Source organism: Dendrobates tinctorius, unplaced genomic scaffold (genome assembly GCF_039654945.1).
Source record: "Dendrobates tinctorius isolate UK_male_01 unplaced genomic scaffold, ASM3965494v1 ptg000223l, whole genome shotgun sequence".
In the NCBI taxonomy this organism is placed as follows: domain Eukaryota; kingdom Metazoa; phylum Chordata; class Amphibia; order Anura; family Dendrobatidae; genus Dendrobates; species Dendrobates tinctorius.
Window position 1 is genome coordinate 18,994,132 of NW_027361890.1, and position 16,834 is coordinate 19,010,965.

General features: G+C 42.3%; 1 long non-coding RNA gene across 1 annotated transcript in view; it reads left to right on the forward strand.

Annotated features, from left to right (window-relative positions):
- LOC141059006 (uncharacterized) overlaps window positions 1–10,742 on the forward strand; it is a 28,489-nt gene extending 17,747 nt beyond the window's left edge. Inside the window, exon 3 of the long non-coding RNA XR_012222366.1 lies at window positions 10,133–10,742. This is a non-coding gene — a long non-coding RNA (uncharacterized lncRNA). The remainder of the gene's footprint in view (window positions 1–10,132) is intronic.
- The last annotated feature ends 6,092 nt before the right edge of the window (window positions 10,743–16,834 follow it).

Consider the following 16,834-nt stretch of genomic DNA (forward strand, 5'->3'; position numbering starts at 1 on the left):
TGACCCGGTGTGTACAGGAGCGAACTCTGTTACCTCACAGATCCGCTGGAACAAACACCAGAGTCTGTTAACTTCACAGGACTCGGCAGGGGGAGTGCTAGTGTAGAGACACAGGACTCTGCCACAAGGACACAGGGTTAGAGTCCCTCTAGCCCCACTAGCGTTCAGCACCGCAACTGTGATGCCTGGACAAAGTGACTAGGGATAACCGCTCCAACAGCATGCAGCGCTGCCCTGGCGGACGCCATTAACCGGCCTAAGCTAGAGCTGGAAAGCGCACCATCTGCGCACGATGCCGCACTGATGGACGCTGCTGTATAAGCAGTACAGTGGTGCCTTATGCAGATTGGCACACACTGGCGCTAATATGTGAGAGGAGCTGGGAGCACTGCGGCGCTAGGCAGTGCCACTACTCGTCGCTGACTCTACACCCTAACCCTATAAACAAGCACAACCAGAGGGAGGGAGTCTTAATGAGTCAGTCAGTGGTTCACAAGCATCCTTCTTCACACACACAACTAGCCATCTGTCTATATTAGCTCATGGCCGAGCTACCATGCAAGTCTTTTATAGTGGCGACCTACCTTCCACCTGGTCCAATCGGAAGAGGTAGAGGACCTGAGCATGTGACCCCTGAACTAAAATGGGAGGTTGAGCTACAGTCATGCTCAGTGGAGCGAAAAAAGGGAATTAGCCCCAGGAGCTGCTCGCCGTTGGCTAGTGCAGGCTGCTATAGCTGAACCAGGGATGGCAGCAGCAACCAACCCAACAGCACTAGCCTGAGCAAGATGCCGGGAACGATGTCTTTGCTGAGCAGGCTCCTCTGGAGCCGGGACTTAATGGGAGACCGCAGAAGGTAAGGCTCGGGATTCCTCCTGTCCAGAGGGAGAAACCTGATGCCTAACATTTGCCCAACACCTGGTCGTCTAATGGTTAGACAATCTGGAGAGGCATACATGCCACATTGTCTTGCACCCACTGTGAAATTTGGTGGAGGATCGGTGATGATCTGGGGATGCTTCGGCAAGGCTGGAATTGGGCAAGTTAATCTTTGCGAAGGACGTATGACTCAAGCTGCATACAAGGTTATCCTGGAAAAACAGTTGATTCCTTCTGCTCAGGCAATGTTCTCCCAACTCTGAGGACTGGTTTTTCCAGCAGGACAATGCGCCATGCCACACAGCTAGGTCAATCAGTGTGGATGAAGGACCACCACATCAAATCCCTGTCATGGCCAGCCCAATCTCTAGACCTGAACCCCATTGAAAACCTCTGGAATGTAATCGAGAGGAAGATGGATAGTCACAAACCATCAAACAAAGAAGAACTGCTTAAATTTTTGTAGCAGGAGTGGCATAAAGTTACCCAAAAGCAGTGTGAAAGACTGGTGGAAAGCATGCCAAGACGCATGAAAGCTGTGATTAAAATTCATGGTTCTTCCACAAAATATTGATTTTTGAACTCCTCTTGAGTTAAATCATTAGTATTGCTGTTACTAAATGATTATGAACTTGTTTTCTTAGCATTATTTGAGGTCTGCAAACACTGCATTTTTTTGTTATTTTGACCATTTCTCATTTCCAATTTAGTGCATGGAAATTCGTAGACATGTTGTTAGTAGTTTATAGAATAAAAGAGCAATTTATATTTTACTCAAATATACCTATAAAGGGAAAAATCAGACAAACTGAAAATTTTGCAGTGGTCTCTTAATTTTTGCCAGCGCTGTATATACAGTATATATTGCAGGGTGATAGGCAGCAGATGAGACAGCAAGCAGAGGTGTAGAGTTGTACCATTAAAATATATTGCAGGGTGATAAGCAGCAGATGAGTCAGCAAGCAAAGGTGTAGAGTTGTACCATTAAAATATATTGCAAGATGATAGGCAGCAGATGAGAAATCAAGCAGAGGTATAGAGATGTACCATTAAAATATATTGCAGGGTGATAGGCAGCAAATGAGACAGCAAGCAGAGATGTAGAGTTGTACCATTAAAATGTATTGCAGGGTGATAGGCAGCAGCTGAGACAGCAAGCAGAGGTATAGAGTTGTACCTGTGTGAAGAGAGGAGATGGATGTTAATTTCCAGCCGTTGAAATAACTGCAGCTTCTGCATACTTAGCTGCGGTTATACTTTGCTGCAGGACACATGCATCCACCCCACACAGTATGGGAGACACACTTCCTAATAATGGGAACACTGTTTTCAGGAGGCCCTGCTGTACAGCTATTCAAAGGGGTATTGAGGTGCGTCTAAATTTTGGCAAGGCCTTGCCCTCACTGCATAGGCAAACAGTATGGTATACCCACTTCCTAATAATAGGAACATTGTTTTCAGGAGGCCTTGCAGTTACTGTTTTGGCAAACAGTATGGGAGAACAAATTTCTGATAATGTGAACATTGTTTTCAGGAGGCCCTCTTGTACATCTCTTCAAAGGGGTATTGAGGTGCGTCTAAATTTGTCAGGTCTTGCACTCACTGCATAGGCAAACAGTATGGGATACCCACTTCCTAATAATGGAAACATTGTTTTCAGGAGGCCCTGCTGTACGTCTCTTCAAAGGGGTATTGGGGTGCATCTAAACTTTGGCCAGGCCTTGCATTCACTGCTTTGTCAAACAGTATGGGAGAACCACTTCCTAATAATGGGTATAATGCAGCCCCCCTCATAGTGAAAAATGCAGGCCCCCATAGAGTATAATGCAGCCACCCTCATAGGATATCATGTATCCCCTCATAGGATATAATGCAGCCCCCTCATAGAGTATAATACAGCCCCCCTCATAGGGTATAATGCAGCCCTCCTCACAGGGTATAATGCAGTCCCCTTCATAGGGTATAATGCAGCCACCCACAGAATATAACACAGCCCCCTTGAAATATAATGCAACCCCCTCATAAGGTATAATGCAGCCCCCCTTATAATGTAATGTAACTTCCCTCATAGGGTATAATGCAGTCCCCCTCATATAGTATAATGTAGTCCCCTCAGAGAATAATGACACCCCCTCATAGGGTATAATGCAGCCCCCACAGAATATATTGCAGCCCCCGCAGAGTATAATGCAACCCCCTCTTTAGATATAATGCAGCCCCCATAGAATATAATGTAACCCACTCAGTTTAATGCAGCCCCTAATAGGGTATAATGCAGCCACCCTCATAGGGTATAAAGCACCACCTCATACAGCATAATACAGCCCCCTCATAGGGTATAATGCAGCCCCCTCGTAGGGTATAATGCAGCCCCCACAGAATATAATGTAGCTCCCCTCATAGGATGTAATGCAGTACCCCTCATAGAGTATAATGCAGCCCCACACAGAATATAATGCAGCACTCCTCACAGGGTATAATGCAGCCCCCTCATAGGGTATAATGCAGACGCCCTCATAGAGTATAATGCAGCCGCCCTCATAGAGTATAATGCAGCCCCCTCATAGGGTATAATGCAGCTCCCCACAGAATATAATGTAGCTCCCCTCATAGAGTATAATGCAGCCCCCCTCGTAGAGTATAATGCATCCCCCTCATAGGGTATAATGCAGCCTCCCACAGAATATAATGTAGCACTCATCACAGGGTATAATGCAGCCTCCATCATAGGGTATAATGCAGCACTCCTCACAGGGTATAATGCAGCCCCCCTCATAGGGTATAATGCAGCCCCCCACAGAATATAATGCAGCACTCTTCACAGGGTATAATGCAGCCCCCTCATAGGGTATAATGCTGCCTCCCTCATAGGGTATAATGCAGCCCCCCACAGAATACAATGCAGTCCTCCTCATAGGGTAAAATGCCCCCTCTCATAAGATATAATGCAGCCCCCATAGGGTATAATGTAGCCCCCTCATAGGGTATAATGCAGCCCCCAAATAATATAATGCAGCCGCTTCATAGGGTATAATGCAGCCCCCTCATTGGGCATGATACAACCCCCTCATATGGTATAATGCAGCAACCCCTCATAGGGTATAATGCAGCCCCCCACATAATATAATGCAGCCCTCCTCATAGGGTATAATGTAGCCCCCCCACATAATATAATGCAGACCTCCTCATAGGGTATAATGCAGCCCTCTCACAGAATCTAATGTAGACTCTCATAGAGTATAATGCAGCCCCAAATGGAATACAATGTAGCCCCCCCCATAGAGTATAATACAGCCCTGCAGTCCTACAGTCTTATGGCCACCAGGACTCGCTCACTGATATATATAACAAACACAATACTCACCTTTCCTCTTCGTTCCCATGCTGATTATGGCTCTGCTCCGGTATCAGCAGCTGCACTGCGGCGCGCACTGGGAAGGCAGTGCTGGCCCCGAGCCCCCTTATTGGTCTCATAGTGGCCACGTGGGCTGGGGGCCCTGGAGGAGCAGGGGCCCTGGTCTGCTGGCCTTGATAGCGGGCAGTGTTAGCAGCAGAATGCGGCTATCACTGCCCGCTATTGAAGTGAAATGAATATTTACTCCTCTCAACACCTATGGGGGCGTGGGGAAGGGTGAATATTCATTTCTCTTTAGCAGTGGGGACAGGCTTTAGCCGCAGGAGCAGGCTCCTGCCTGCCTCCTGTCACCCGCTGCTGCTCCACTGGCACCAGGCGGGCCTCCCTGACTCACGAGCCCCATAGCAACTGCATGATGTGTCACTATTAGCAATACACCACTGGCTAGGGGCTCTTGGGCAGCTGTCGGCCCTGTATGCCAGCAGGTGTCAGTGCCTGGGCCCACCAGAGAATCCTCCAGTTCTCCGGTGGGCCAGTCTGACCCTGGTCAGGAGAGAATCCAAGAAGTAGCTCATATGTGGAGAACGAAACAGACTTCTCTGCCAAGATATAAAAATATAAGGCTCATATATTCGTCTGTATTATTGGTTTATGCGAAGCTTGTTGAAATGGCCATTACTAATTTAATGTGCATTGTATTTTCAAGAAAATTTGATTACATCAATAATAGAGGCGAATATAAGAAATGTATTATATCGTCAGTGAAGTTAGCTTCTTTCTACACTTAAGAACCATATAAGGTTGTTTTTTAAAGGGGTTGTCCAGCCTAAATTGATAAGTCTGCAGTTACAAAGAGTGACTGCAGACTTATGAGTCCCCCCAGCACAAGCACTGTGCGCTCTGAGTAATCGCCAGTTTCTGAGCCGGGAACGGCGGTGATGAATACATCATACATACTCCTAGGCAGAACTTGCCTAGTGAGGCTGCAGCCCATCAAATGAGGAGGCCATCCTGTGGGCATAGCTGTCTAGTGGGCACAACCTTTGCTCAATACAAGTGTATGGAGTAAGGCCATGCCCACTAGACGGGCTCTGGTCTGGAGTATATATAATGCATACATCACCGCCGTTCTCAGCTCAGAAACTGGCGAATCTTTACAGCGCACAGTGTGTGTACTGGGGGAACTTATAAGTCTGCATTCAACTCCTTTAAAGGGAATCTGTGACAAGATTTTTTCTACCTCCTCTTCCAATGATGTATCACTTAGTTTACTAGGTGCAGCAGTTATGCAATTTACTGTCAATATACAATATACATAGAAAGCTGTGGTTAGATGGTGTGGTTGTACGAGGTTAACTTTTTGAGCACTGCAACATGCTGCATAAAAAACTTTGATTGTATTTATTGACAGTAAATAGCTGATCAATGTTGAGGGCAGGATTGGGCAAGGAAGCACACAAGCTGTAGTCCAAGCAGTGACTCTCATGCTGATAAAACACTCATTGTATTGAAACATTGCTGAAATCAGTGTCTGAGCTCATACCCCACGCTGCCCTTAGATGTAATGTAAACCTATAAAGAACTGAGTTCACAAGCACTTATATTAGGAAATACATTTTTTATTAGATCAATAACTTGATTAAAATTAAAAATACGGGATATTGAAAACAGAACCACAATGGCCAAAAGATGACATGGCAGAAATGATAAATGCTAGCAATATAGTACAATATGTGATATGCTGTATAAATAATTTATAAATGCACAATTATGTAATTGCAAAATCTGATATACTCATAATATAATACGTGGTACAGAAGGTGAACAAGTGTTAATGGAACATGTATCATATATTACTTGTATAGGGTATAAGACAGAAAGTGCTTAAGAAGAGTAATGATCCTCAGGCAAAAATAAAGTACCTAGTGCCATATAACATGAACATAATTCTAAATGCTAAACGTAATTAATTATACAAGGTGCAAAAATTGACCACTCTGATTAAATAGCAAAACCTACTGACAGATTCCCTTTAAATGTAATAAAATCATAGAAAGTTAGAGTTGGAAGGGACCTCAAGAGTCATCGTGTCCAACCCCCTGCTCAATTCACTAAACCATCCCAGACAGGTGTCTGTCCAACCTCTGAAGGCTTCCATTGAAGAAGAACTCACCACCTTTGGTGGCAGCCTGTTCTACTCATTGATCACCCTCACTGTCAAAAAGTTTTTTCTAATATCTAATCTGTATCTTCTCCCTTTCAGTTTCCTTCCATTACTTCTCATGTTTCTATGTGCAAATGTGTAGACATTTATTAAGTTTCCTCTTAGCCTTCTTTTTTGCCAGCTAAACATTCCCAGATCCTTTAACCGTTCCTTGTAGGACATACTTTGCAGTTAACTCACCATCCTGGTAGCTCTTGTCTGAACTTGCCCTACTCTTTGAATTTTTTTTTAAATGTTGTGCCCAGAACTGGACACAGTATTCCAGATGCAGCTTGACCAAGGAGAAGTAGAGGGGGATAATTACTTCACTTCTAGACTCTATGCTTCTCTTGTTTTCCTTTTTTGCTGCTGCATCACACTGTTGACTCGTGTGCAGTCTGTGGTCTATTAGTATACCCAAGTCTTTTTCATATGTGCTATTGTTTAGTTCTATTCCTTCCATTCCTCCTTGCCTTCTGAGCTTTGCACTGTGCCTGAAAAATATTTCCTGATTACATATAGAGTGTTGGCGCACTCAGGGAAAAATGGACCTCAGTTTGTTGTTAAAAAAAATTCCTATTAGCCCTTAGAAAATGTAAAAACTTGGGGCTAAAACAACATTTTTGTGGTAAAAATGTAATTTATTATTTCCTCAATGCTCAACGATATAAAATTCTGTCAGTCACATGTGGTGTTGATATGATCACTGCACCCCTAGGTGAATTCTTTAGAGAGTGTACATGAGTTTACATAAAGGGGGTTCCTGTTGTTCTGGCACCTCAGGGGCTCTGCCAATGTGACATGACATCCTCAAATCATTCCAGCAAAATCTGAACTCCAATATTACGCCTCTTCCTTTTTGAGCTTTGCATTGTGCCTCAAAAATAGTATTCCCCCACATATGGAATATTGGCGTACGCAGGAGAAATAGCACAGCAAATTGTATGCTGCAATTTCTACTGTTACCCTTATGCAAATGCTACATTCTGGACTAAAATAACATTTTTCTGGGTAAAATGTGATCTTTTTCTTTTCACGGCTCAACGTTATAAACTTCTGTGAAGCACTTGGGGGTTCAAGGTGCTCACCACACATTTAAATACATTCCTTGAGGGGACTAGTTTTCACCATGGGGTCACTTGTGGGGGATTTCCACTGTTTAGGCACATCAGGAACTTTCCAATTGGGTCATGACATCCACTAATGATTCCAGGAAATTTTACATTCAAACAGTGAAATGATGCTCCTTCCCTTCCGAGTTCTGCAATGCGCACAAACAGTAGTTTTTCCCTCATACTGGGTATTTTCGTACTCAGGAGAAATTGCACTTCAAATTGTATGGTGCAATTTCTCCTGTTTCCCTTATGACAATGCAATATTTTGGGCTAATTACAGTGAGGGAAAAAAAAAGTATTTAGTCAGCCACCAATTGTGCAAGTTTTCCCACTTAAAAAGATGAGAGAGACCTGTAATTGACATTATAGGTAGACCACAACTATGAGAGTCAAAATGAGAAAACAAATGAGAGAGACCTGTAATTGACATTATAGGTAGACCACAACTATGAGAGTCAAAATGAGAAAACAAATCCAGAAAATCACCTTGACTGATTTGGCAAGATTTATTTTGCAATTATGGTGGAAAATAAGTATTTGGTCATTAACAAAAGTTCTCAATATTTTGTTATACAGTATATCCTTTGTTGGCAATGACAGAAGTGAAATGTTTTCTGTAATTCTTTCCAAGGTTGGCACATACTGTTGGTGGTATGTTGGCCCATTCCTCCATTCAGATCTCCTGATCAACGTTATAAACTTCTGTGAAGTATCTGAGGGTTCAATGTGCTCACCACACATCTAGATCAGTTCTCTGAGGGGTCTAGATTCCAAAATTGTGTCAGTTGTTGGGGGATTTTCACTGTTTAGGTACATCAGAGGCTCTCCAAATGCAGCATGGCGTCTGCCAATTGTTCCAGCAATTTTGCATTCAAAAAGTCAAATGGCACTCCTTCCCTTCCAAACTCTGCCATGCTTCCAAACAGTGGTTTTCTCCCTCATATCGGCATGCTCAGGAGAAATTACTCAACAAATTTTGGGGTCCATTTTTTCCTGTTACCCTTGTCAAAATAAAAAAAAACCTTGGATCTGAAGTAATTTTTTGTTAAAAAAAAGTTACCGTAAATTTTAATATTTTTTTTTCACATTTCAAATATTCCTGTGACGCACGTGAAGACTTAATAAACTTCTTGAATGTGGTTTTGTGCACCTTCAGGGGTGCAGTTTTTAAAATGGTTTTGTAAATTTTGTTGGAAAATGAGAAATCGCTGGTCAACTTTTAACCCTTATAACTTCCTATCAAAAACAAATTGGTTCCAAAATTGTGCTAATGTAAAGTAGACATGTGGGAAATGTTACTTATTAACTATTTTGTGTGACATAACTCTGTGATTTAAGGGAATGAAAATTCAAAGCTGGAAAATTGCTTAATTTTCATCAAATTTCCATTTTTTTTCACAAATAAATGTAAGTCATACCAAAATTTTTTTTTACCACTATCATGATGTACAATATGTCACATAAAAACAGTCTCAGAATCACCAGGATCGGTTTTAGCATTCCAGAGTTTTTGACTCATAAAATGACAGTGGTCAGAATTGTAAAAACTGGCCCGGTCATTAACATACAAACTACCATCAGGGGTAAAGTGGTTCAAATCTCCCATGGTCACTATGTCGTACTTTTTTGAGAGCAGAGACATCTGAAAAAGATGGAAAAATATGTCATTGTGACACTTTAGAGCTAATGTATAGGGTAAAGGGTTAAATGCTACAAGTATTTGCCTGCTATAGGATTTGTATCTATTTGTAAAGCCAAGGACATACATTATGCAATTAGATTCCTCTTCTCCATAATTCTAAAGACAGTAATGTTGTATTATGAAGAATAATAGCGTAGTGAGTGGCAAGGGCAGTGTGCTGAAACTGCCAAGCCGACAATTTCTAATTCTATTCAAATTATTTTATTTTAACCAATATAAAGCCTTATTATTCCTGGTGTGAAAAGGGAAAATTTATGGGGGGAAAACAGATCATGTTAGAAAGCAGGTGGTAAAGCAGAAGAAAAGATTCATGGGGTATTGAAAAGCTGAACACAATATTTCGGTCTTGAAATGGCAGGACTGTGTACGTTCCTCAATAAAAAAGACTATTTCAAAGAAGATAGAAAATATTTTTTGCTAGTTATTTTCTGACTTCTATTTTCTGCACTGCTTGCCAAAACCTGCTATCTAATGCACTTTGATTTTTTTGTAAAAAATAACTGCAGATCTCCCTCGAATCTTCCTGTACTATGTAATAGAGCATTTCCCTATCTAATACTGAAACATGTGGGTCTGCATTGTTTTAGATCCAATCCCACAATTCATCTGTCCTGTTGCAGATGGTCCTTGATTTTCTGCCAGGTCAACCCTCACTCCATTGCACCAAAACCATTGTAACAAAGAACAATGGTTGTATATTCTATTACTGTTGGAATAAACTATCGACTAGGTATTTTTTTGTTTTTTTTAAATAGTTCTGATTTTTTAACAGTTGATATAATGCCCTTATTAAATCATCTATTTTGGAAAATCTTGCCCTGACTCCCAGGGCGGTAAATTGGGGTTGTCAAACTAAAATTCTCTTTATCTATACACAGATAAGTGAATATGGATACTTCAGATCTAAACATTACATCATTATGGAATTCAGACAAATCAGTTGAATACACGATGATTGGAATACCCATAAGAATTCTGGGAAGTCTTATTTCACTAATGTGAAACAAAAGAAGATGATGGAAATGAGAAAGTCACATTAAGTAATGGCAATATTCAGCAGGAACTGTCACATCCAATTTACCATAGGCTTCTATTTTGATTTGACAAAACAATGATGATGGAAAGTAAGAACTGATCTAGAAACTGAATCATGATTTTCAGTATTTTACTCTTGTTTAAAGAAGACTTACCAGAGGAAAATAAAAGCTCTTTTATTGTGTATTGGAAACATGTTCTTATGCAAAAAAAGCACAGTTATTAATGGTCCTGAATTTGTTGCTATTGTCCCAAATTGTCTGAAACAATCCCTACAAATTTGGACATTTCCCAGCCTGAAAAGGGGAATGGTTTATATAAACCCTATGGAAACATCAGAATTGCTAAACAAGTTTTGAGCAACCCTGGGACAGGACTTAAATATCCATTTTTTGCGGACTGAGATCTTCAAGTATGTGATTTGCAATACACTAAAGTTACAAGTGAAAAGTCTGAGGATGCACTGATACTAGTTTCTGGTGAGAACGCTACGGCCCCAATTCATTACACAGTTTTGCCAAATTTCTGGGTTAAAACTGCTTGAAATATAACAAAGTTTAATGACTTTTGATGTTTTACCAGTACAAGCCAGCTCTGCCATTGAATAATCAGCAAAGAACCAAGAGGAGGGAAGCATGGTTGAGAGCAGCTGATAACACTGTGTTACCAAGATTTTGTCCCTCTGACAATTTTGAGTGTTCCTGATAAATTTTTTCATGCTGATTTCAGAAATGACTTCAGATTTTTCCTATCACGTAAGGTTTTTGAGAAATGATACGAAACAGTATAATATTCTGTTCTAATTTTAAAAACTCATATATGAACTTTTTCTGAAAGAGTATATTCTGAATTTTCCACTGAAATAGCATAAATTGCTGATCTACACATATGCAAGCACTTATTATGCGAATTCCACGCAGGCGCAGTGAATCATTCGGCTGACTGTGTACGGAGCATACCACATCTTCTGGGCAGGGGAGGAATCAAAAGACAATACTGACATACTTAGAGCATGGCTGAATGGATCACAACTAGAGTTGAGCGATACCGTCCGATACTTCAAAGTATCGGATCGGAATGGATCGGCCGATCTTTAAAAAAAAGTATCGGTATCGCCGATTCCGATACCGGAAGTCCCATTCAAGTCTATGGGACTTCCGGTATCGGAATAAGAAAAACCCTGTTTTTGCCTTGTACAGCCTCTCTGGGGTCTGTACGGGCCTTTCGGGGGGCTGTGCCGGCCTGCCGGTGGTCTGTGCAGGCTCCGGTGGGCTGTGCCGGCCTGCCGGGGGGCTGTGCCGGCCTGCCGGTGGTCTGTGCAGGCTCCGGGGGGCTGTGCAGGCTCCGGGGGGCTGTGCCGGCCTGCCGGTGGTCTGTGCAGGCTCGGGGGGCTGTGCCGGCCTGCCGGTGGTCTGTGCAGGCTTCGGGGGTCTGTGCAGGCATCGTCCGATGGGACTACAAGTCCCATCGGGCGATGCCTGCTACCACGACAGTGATTGACACATTAGCCAATGATGGGACAGTAGTAGTCCCATCATCCGGCTAATGTGTTAAATGTTAAAAAAAAAAAAAAAAAAAAAAAAAAATACTACATACATACTACATGCATGCTACATACATACTACATGCTACATACATACTACATGCTACATACATACTACATATATACTACATGCATGCTACATACATACTACATGCTACATACATACTACATGCTACATACATACTACATATATACTACATACATACTACATACATGCTACATACATGCTACATACATACTGCATGCTACATACATACTACATACATACTACATGCATGCTACATGCATGCTACATACATACTGCATGCTACATACATACTACATACATACTACATGCATACTACATACATACTACCTGCATGCTACAAGCATGCTACATACATGCTACATGCATGCTACATACATACTACATGCTACATACATACCACATACATACTACATACATACTACATGCATGCTACATACATACTACATACATGCTACATACATACTACATACATACTACATGCATGCTACATACATACTACATGCATGCTACATGCATGCTACATACATACTACATGCTACATACATACCACATACATACTATATACATACTACATGCTACATACATACTACATATATACTACATGCATGCTACATACATACTACATGCTACATACATACCACATACATACTACATACATGCTACATGCTACATACATACTACATATATACTACATGCATGCTACATACATACTACATACATACTACATGCTACATACATACCACATATATACTACATACATACAATACATTCATACAATACATACATAGACATACAGTACATATAACATAGAGTAACATACTTACCAATACTTGTCACATTGTTCCCCGAAGCCATTGTCTTTTCCGGAATAAATATTAACATAACAAACCACAAAAATACTCACCCACGATCCGAAGCAGTCCACGAGTGTGTCCCATGACGATCTTGGGTAGAGAACTGCAGCATCAGATGATGCTGCCGTTCTCTATGGGCTGCAGGAATCCAATGACGGAAGGTAGGTATCTTTCCGCACTGTATTCCTCCGCCACTTAAAAAAAAAAAGTCCCTAGTCTCACTTTATGCCATTGCTGTGTGGGAATTTCCACTTTGGTCCCGTTAGCGATGAACACGGTGAAAGATTTCACTAAGACATTGCGCTGATGGAGAAAAGGTACCAGGGAAAGTGGAGTACATTAATGCTGGCTGACTATTGCTGGAAACTTATTTGAGAAGCATCTGACCCTGATTATAAATGAAAGTCGTCTGCAAAATTGCTTTTGCTACTGACATCGATGCAAATGTATATAGTGTCTCAGACGTCATAATGTAGACTATAAACTGTTATTTCTTAACCCCTTACTGCCATCTGACGGAATAGTACGAAAGCTGGCAGTATCCTCCTCTTTGAGGAGGGCTACGGCGATGAGTCTACCTCAAAGCCGCAACTTGTCAGCTGTTTTTAACAGCTGATATGTGCCCGCAATAGGCGCGAGCGGAATCGCGATCCACCCGCTCCTATTAAGTAGTTAAATGCCTCTGTAAAACTGTGACAGGGGGCATTTAAATGCATTTCCAGACAGGCAGTCAAAAGAATATATCTAAACAAAATTGGTATAATTAAAAACATCAGCTCAGCACGCAAAAAAAAAGCCGACCCAACCTGAGATCACGAAAAATGGAGACACTATGGGTCTCGGAAAACCTTACGTGATACAGACTTTTGGAGCACATATTCGTGTTCAGAATGTCAAAATCTATAAGATACAATAAAATTTTATCAGGGGACAAGAACTTCCCTGAAATTTGTTGTGCAGTGTACCTTAATCATAGTTTACACCATTAAAGCTGCAACAATATACTCCGGTCCCCGCCACAGAAGCTTACATCTATGTCAAATTCATTAGGTGGCACACGATTCTTAACCCTTTCAATTTTTCAGCTTCCTGACCAGGCCAAATTTGTCAAATCTAACTTGTGTCACGTTATGCAGTGATAACTACTTATGATTGTTTTTTCATGACACATTGTGCTTCACGTTATTGGTACATTGTGATTTAATTATGAAAATATCTGAAATTTGATGGAATTTTTTTTTAAAATTGCAATTTTAGGACTTTCAATTTTTATGACCTTAAAACAGTCATACCACACAAAATAGTTAATAAATAACGTTGACCATATGTGAAACTTATGTAATCACTAGGGATGAGTGAGCACTAGAATTGAGCGAAACGGGTAGGTCAAATTCAAAAGACGCTGACTTTAGCTAAAGTCGGGTTTTGCCGATCGAAACCCGACCATAGCGTGAGGTCGGCCATGAGGTCGCCGAGCGCCAAAGTCGCGTTTCAAATAATGCTTCCAGCGCCTTTTCTCAGCCAATGAAGGTGGACACACACTGTGGGCAACGCAATGACATGGGCAGCGGCCACCACCATCTTAGAGAAGGGTATTGAAGTGATTGGCTGACTTTGTGTGGCATCACAGTGGGTATAAAAGGCCGTGACCGCCAACCGCCATCATACTTCTGCCGATCTTAGAATAGGAAGAGGTGCTGCTGCTGATTCTGAATAGGGAGAGCGTTAGGCAGGGAAGAAGAAAAAAAAATTGCTTCTGCTGACAGCGCTTTTCACTGTACAGTTAGTGTGCAGTGAAAGGGGAGGATTTTTGTTGTGTGCAGCAGCGCTGGTGGTGATTAGGCCGCCTTTTAAGGCTACCTGATAGCTGCATTGCTGTGTGCACACTGCTGTTCAAGCTGCTTTTTTCAAAGCACTCCAACTTTTATTATTTTGTTCTGGTGAGCTACCGAGCGTTCATTTTTTCACACACCGTATAGCGGTGTACGCTCCTCACACTACCGTGTACTGGCTAGTATCACGGACAAATACAAGCTGTGTGTGACTCTGGAAAAACAAGCCGAGGAGATTTTCCATTTTTCCACACCTACACCTTATAGAGCTGTCCGCTTTTCAAACAGTTTTGTATATCTGCTGTTTGATACGGTCAAAACTAGACAGAGACAGCGTGTGTCAGTCCATATACATATAGACGGAGATTGACAATTTTCCATACAGACACCGTATAGCGGTGTACGCTCCTCACACACTACCATGTACCGCCAGGTATCATGGACAAATACAAGCTGTGTGTGACTCTGGAAAAACAAGCCGAGGAGATTTTCCATTTTTCCAGACCTACACCTTAGAGAGCTGTCCACTTTTCAAACAGTTTCGTATATCTGCTGTTTGATTATGGTCAAAACTAGACAGAGACAGCGTGTGTCACTCCGTATACATATAGACGGAGATTAACAATTTTCCATACAGACACCGTATAGCGGTGTACGCTCCTCACACACTACCGTGTACCGGCTGGCATCACGGGCAAATAGAAGCTATCTGTGTGTGACTCTGGAAAAACAAGCCAGGAAGATTTTCCATTTTTCCAGACCTACACCTTAGAGAGCTGTCTGCTTTTCAAACAGTTTCGTATATCTGCTGTTTGATCACGGCCAAAACTAGACAGAGACGGAGATTGACAATTTTCCATACAGACACCGTATAGAGCTGTCCGATTCTCAAACAGTACTGTATATCTGCCGTTCGCATTACAGTCACATCTATACTGAGTCAGCGTGTGTGTGACACTCCGTAAATATATATGCGGAGATTATTAGTTACACAAAAAATGCATACAGCTGTACACTTCTGATACAGTTCCGTATATCTGCTTGTTGGATTACGGTCAAATACATACTGGGAGAGCATCTGTGACTAACAAAACATATACGTAGATTGAATTTTTAAATACACCTTACACAGCTGGACGCTCCTCATACAGTACCATCTCTCTGCTGGTATTTTTGGTACATTTTCCCAAACATGAGGAAGTATGGTGGAAGAGTCCGCGGACGTGGGCAGGGGGGCGCAGCTGGTACTGATGGTGGTGGTGCTGGTTCTGGCAAAAGCACAATAGCAGCTAAGGCAGGAGGTGTTGAGCCTGCGTCATCGTATGGCCCAAGAAGGCCTGTAAGGTTCCCTTTTCTTGGAGTAGGAAAACCGCTTTTAAAACTGGAGCATCAGGAACAGGTTTTGGCGTACATTGCTGAAACAGCCACCAGCTCTATTGCCTCCTCTTCTTGCAGGGTTCTGGTCTGGAAAAACTCGTTTCCTTGTGTCCTTCACCCCCACCAAAAGTTAAGGATGCGGCAGCCAACACTTCAGATTACTCTATGGAGCTCTTTTCACATACCATGCCTGGGTTATCCAGTCAAATCCTGAATTCCCCAGTCCAAGATGAATCTGACATGGAGTGCACTGATGCACAGCCACTGCTAGATGATTCTGCTGGTACATTGACCCAGAGCACTACATTGCCCTCGCAGTTTACTGAGCCAATCTGACCCTGATGAAACTCAGGTGCCCCTTCCCGCATACTATACCACCTTACACGATGACACAGAGGAAGGTAAAGAGGAAGGTGCAGATGACTTTGAAGAGGAGGTGATGGATGACCCAGCTCCTGACCCAGATTGGTATCCATTGGGGGAGGAGGGTGGCGCTGGCAATAGTTCAGATAAGTAGAAGGATCCGCAGCAGGCATTGACATCACAGCAGCGGTTATCTGGCAGGATTGTAGCTGTCCAAAAACTTGGACTAAAAACTAAACGAGTTGCAGGACAGCTTGGCCAGACGGTCAACTTAGCACAGCGTGCAAGGCCAGAAAATGTATACTATAGTAGGAAGAGTGCAGTGTGGCACTTCTTTGTCCAAAATCCTACTGATGAGGCAAAGGTTACCTGTAAGAAGTGCGGAAGGACCTTTAGCCGAGGTAAACAACTCAGAAATTTGAATACCAGTTGCATGCTTAGACATTTAATCAACATGCACTTGCAAGCGTGGACGGACTAGAAAACCTCAGGTACCACATGTGCACCTGCTGCGACTGAAGGTAGCCAGCAACGCTCAATCGCTTCCC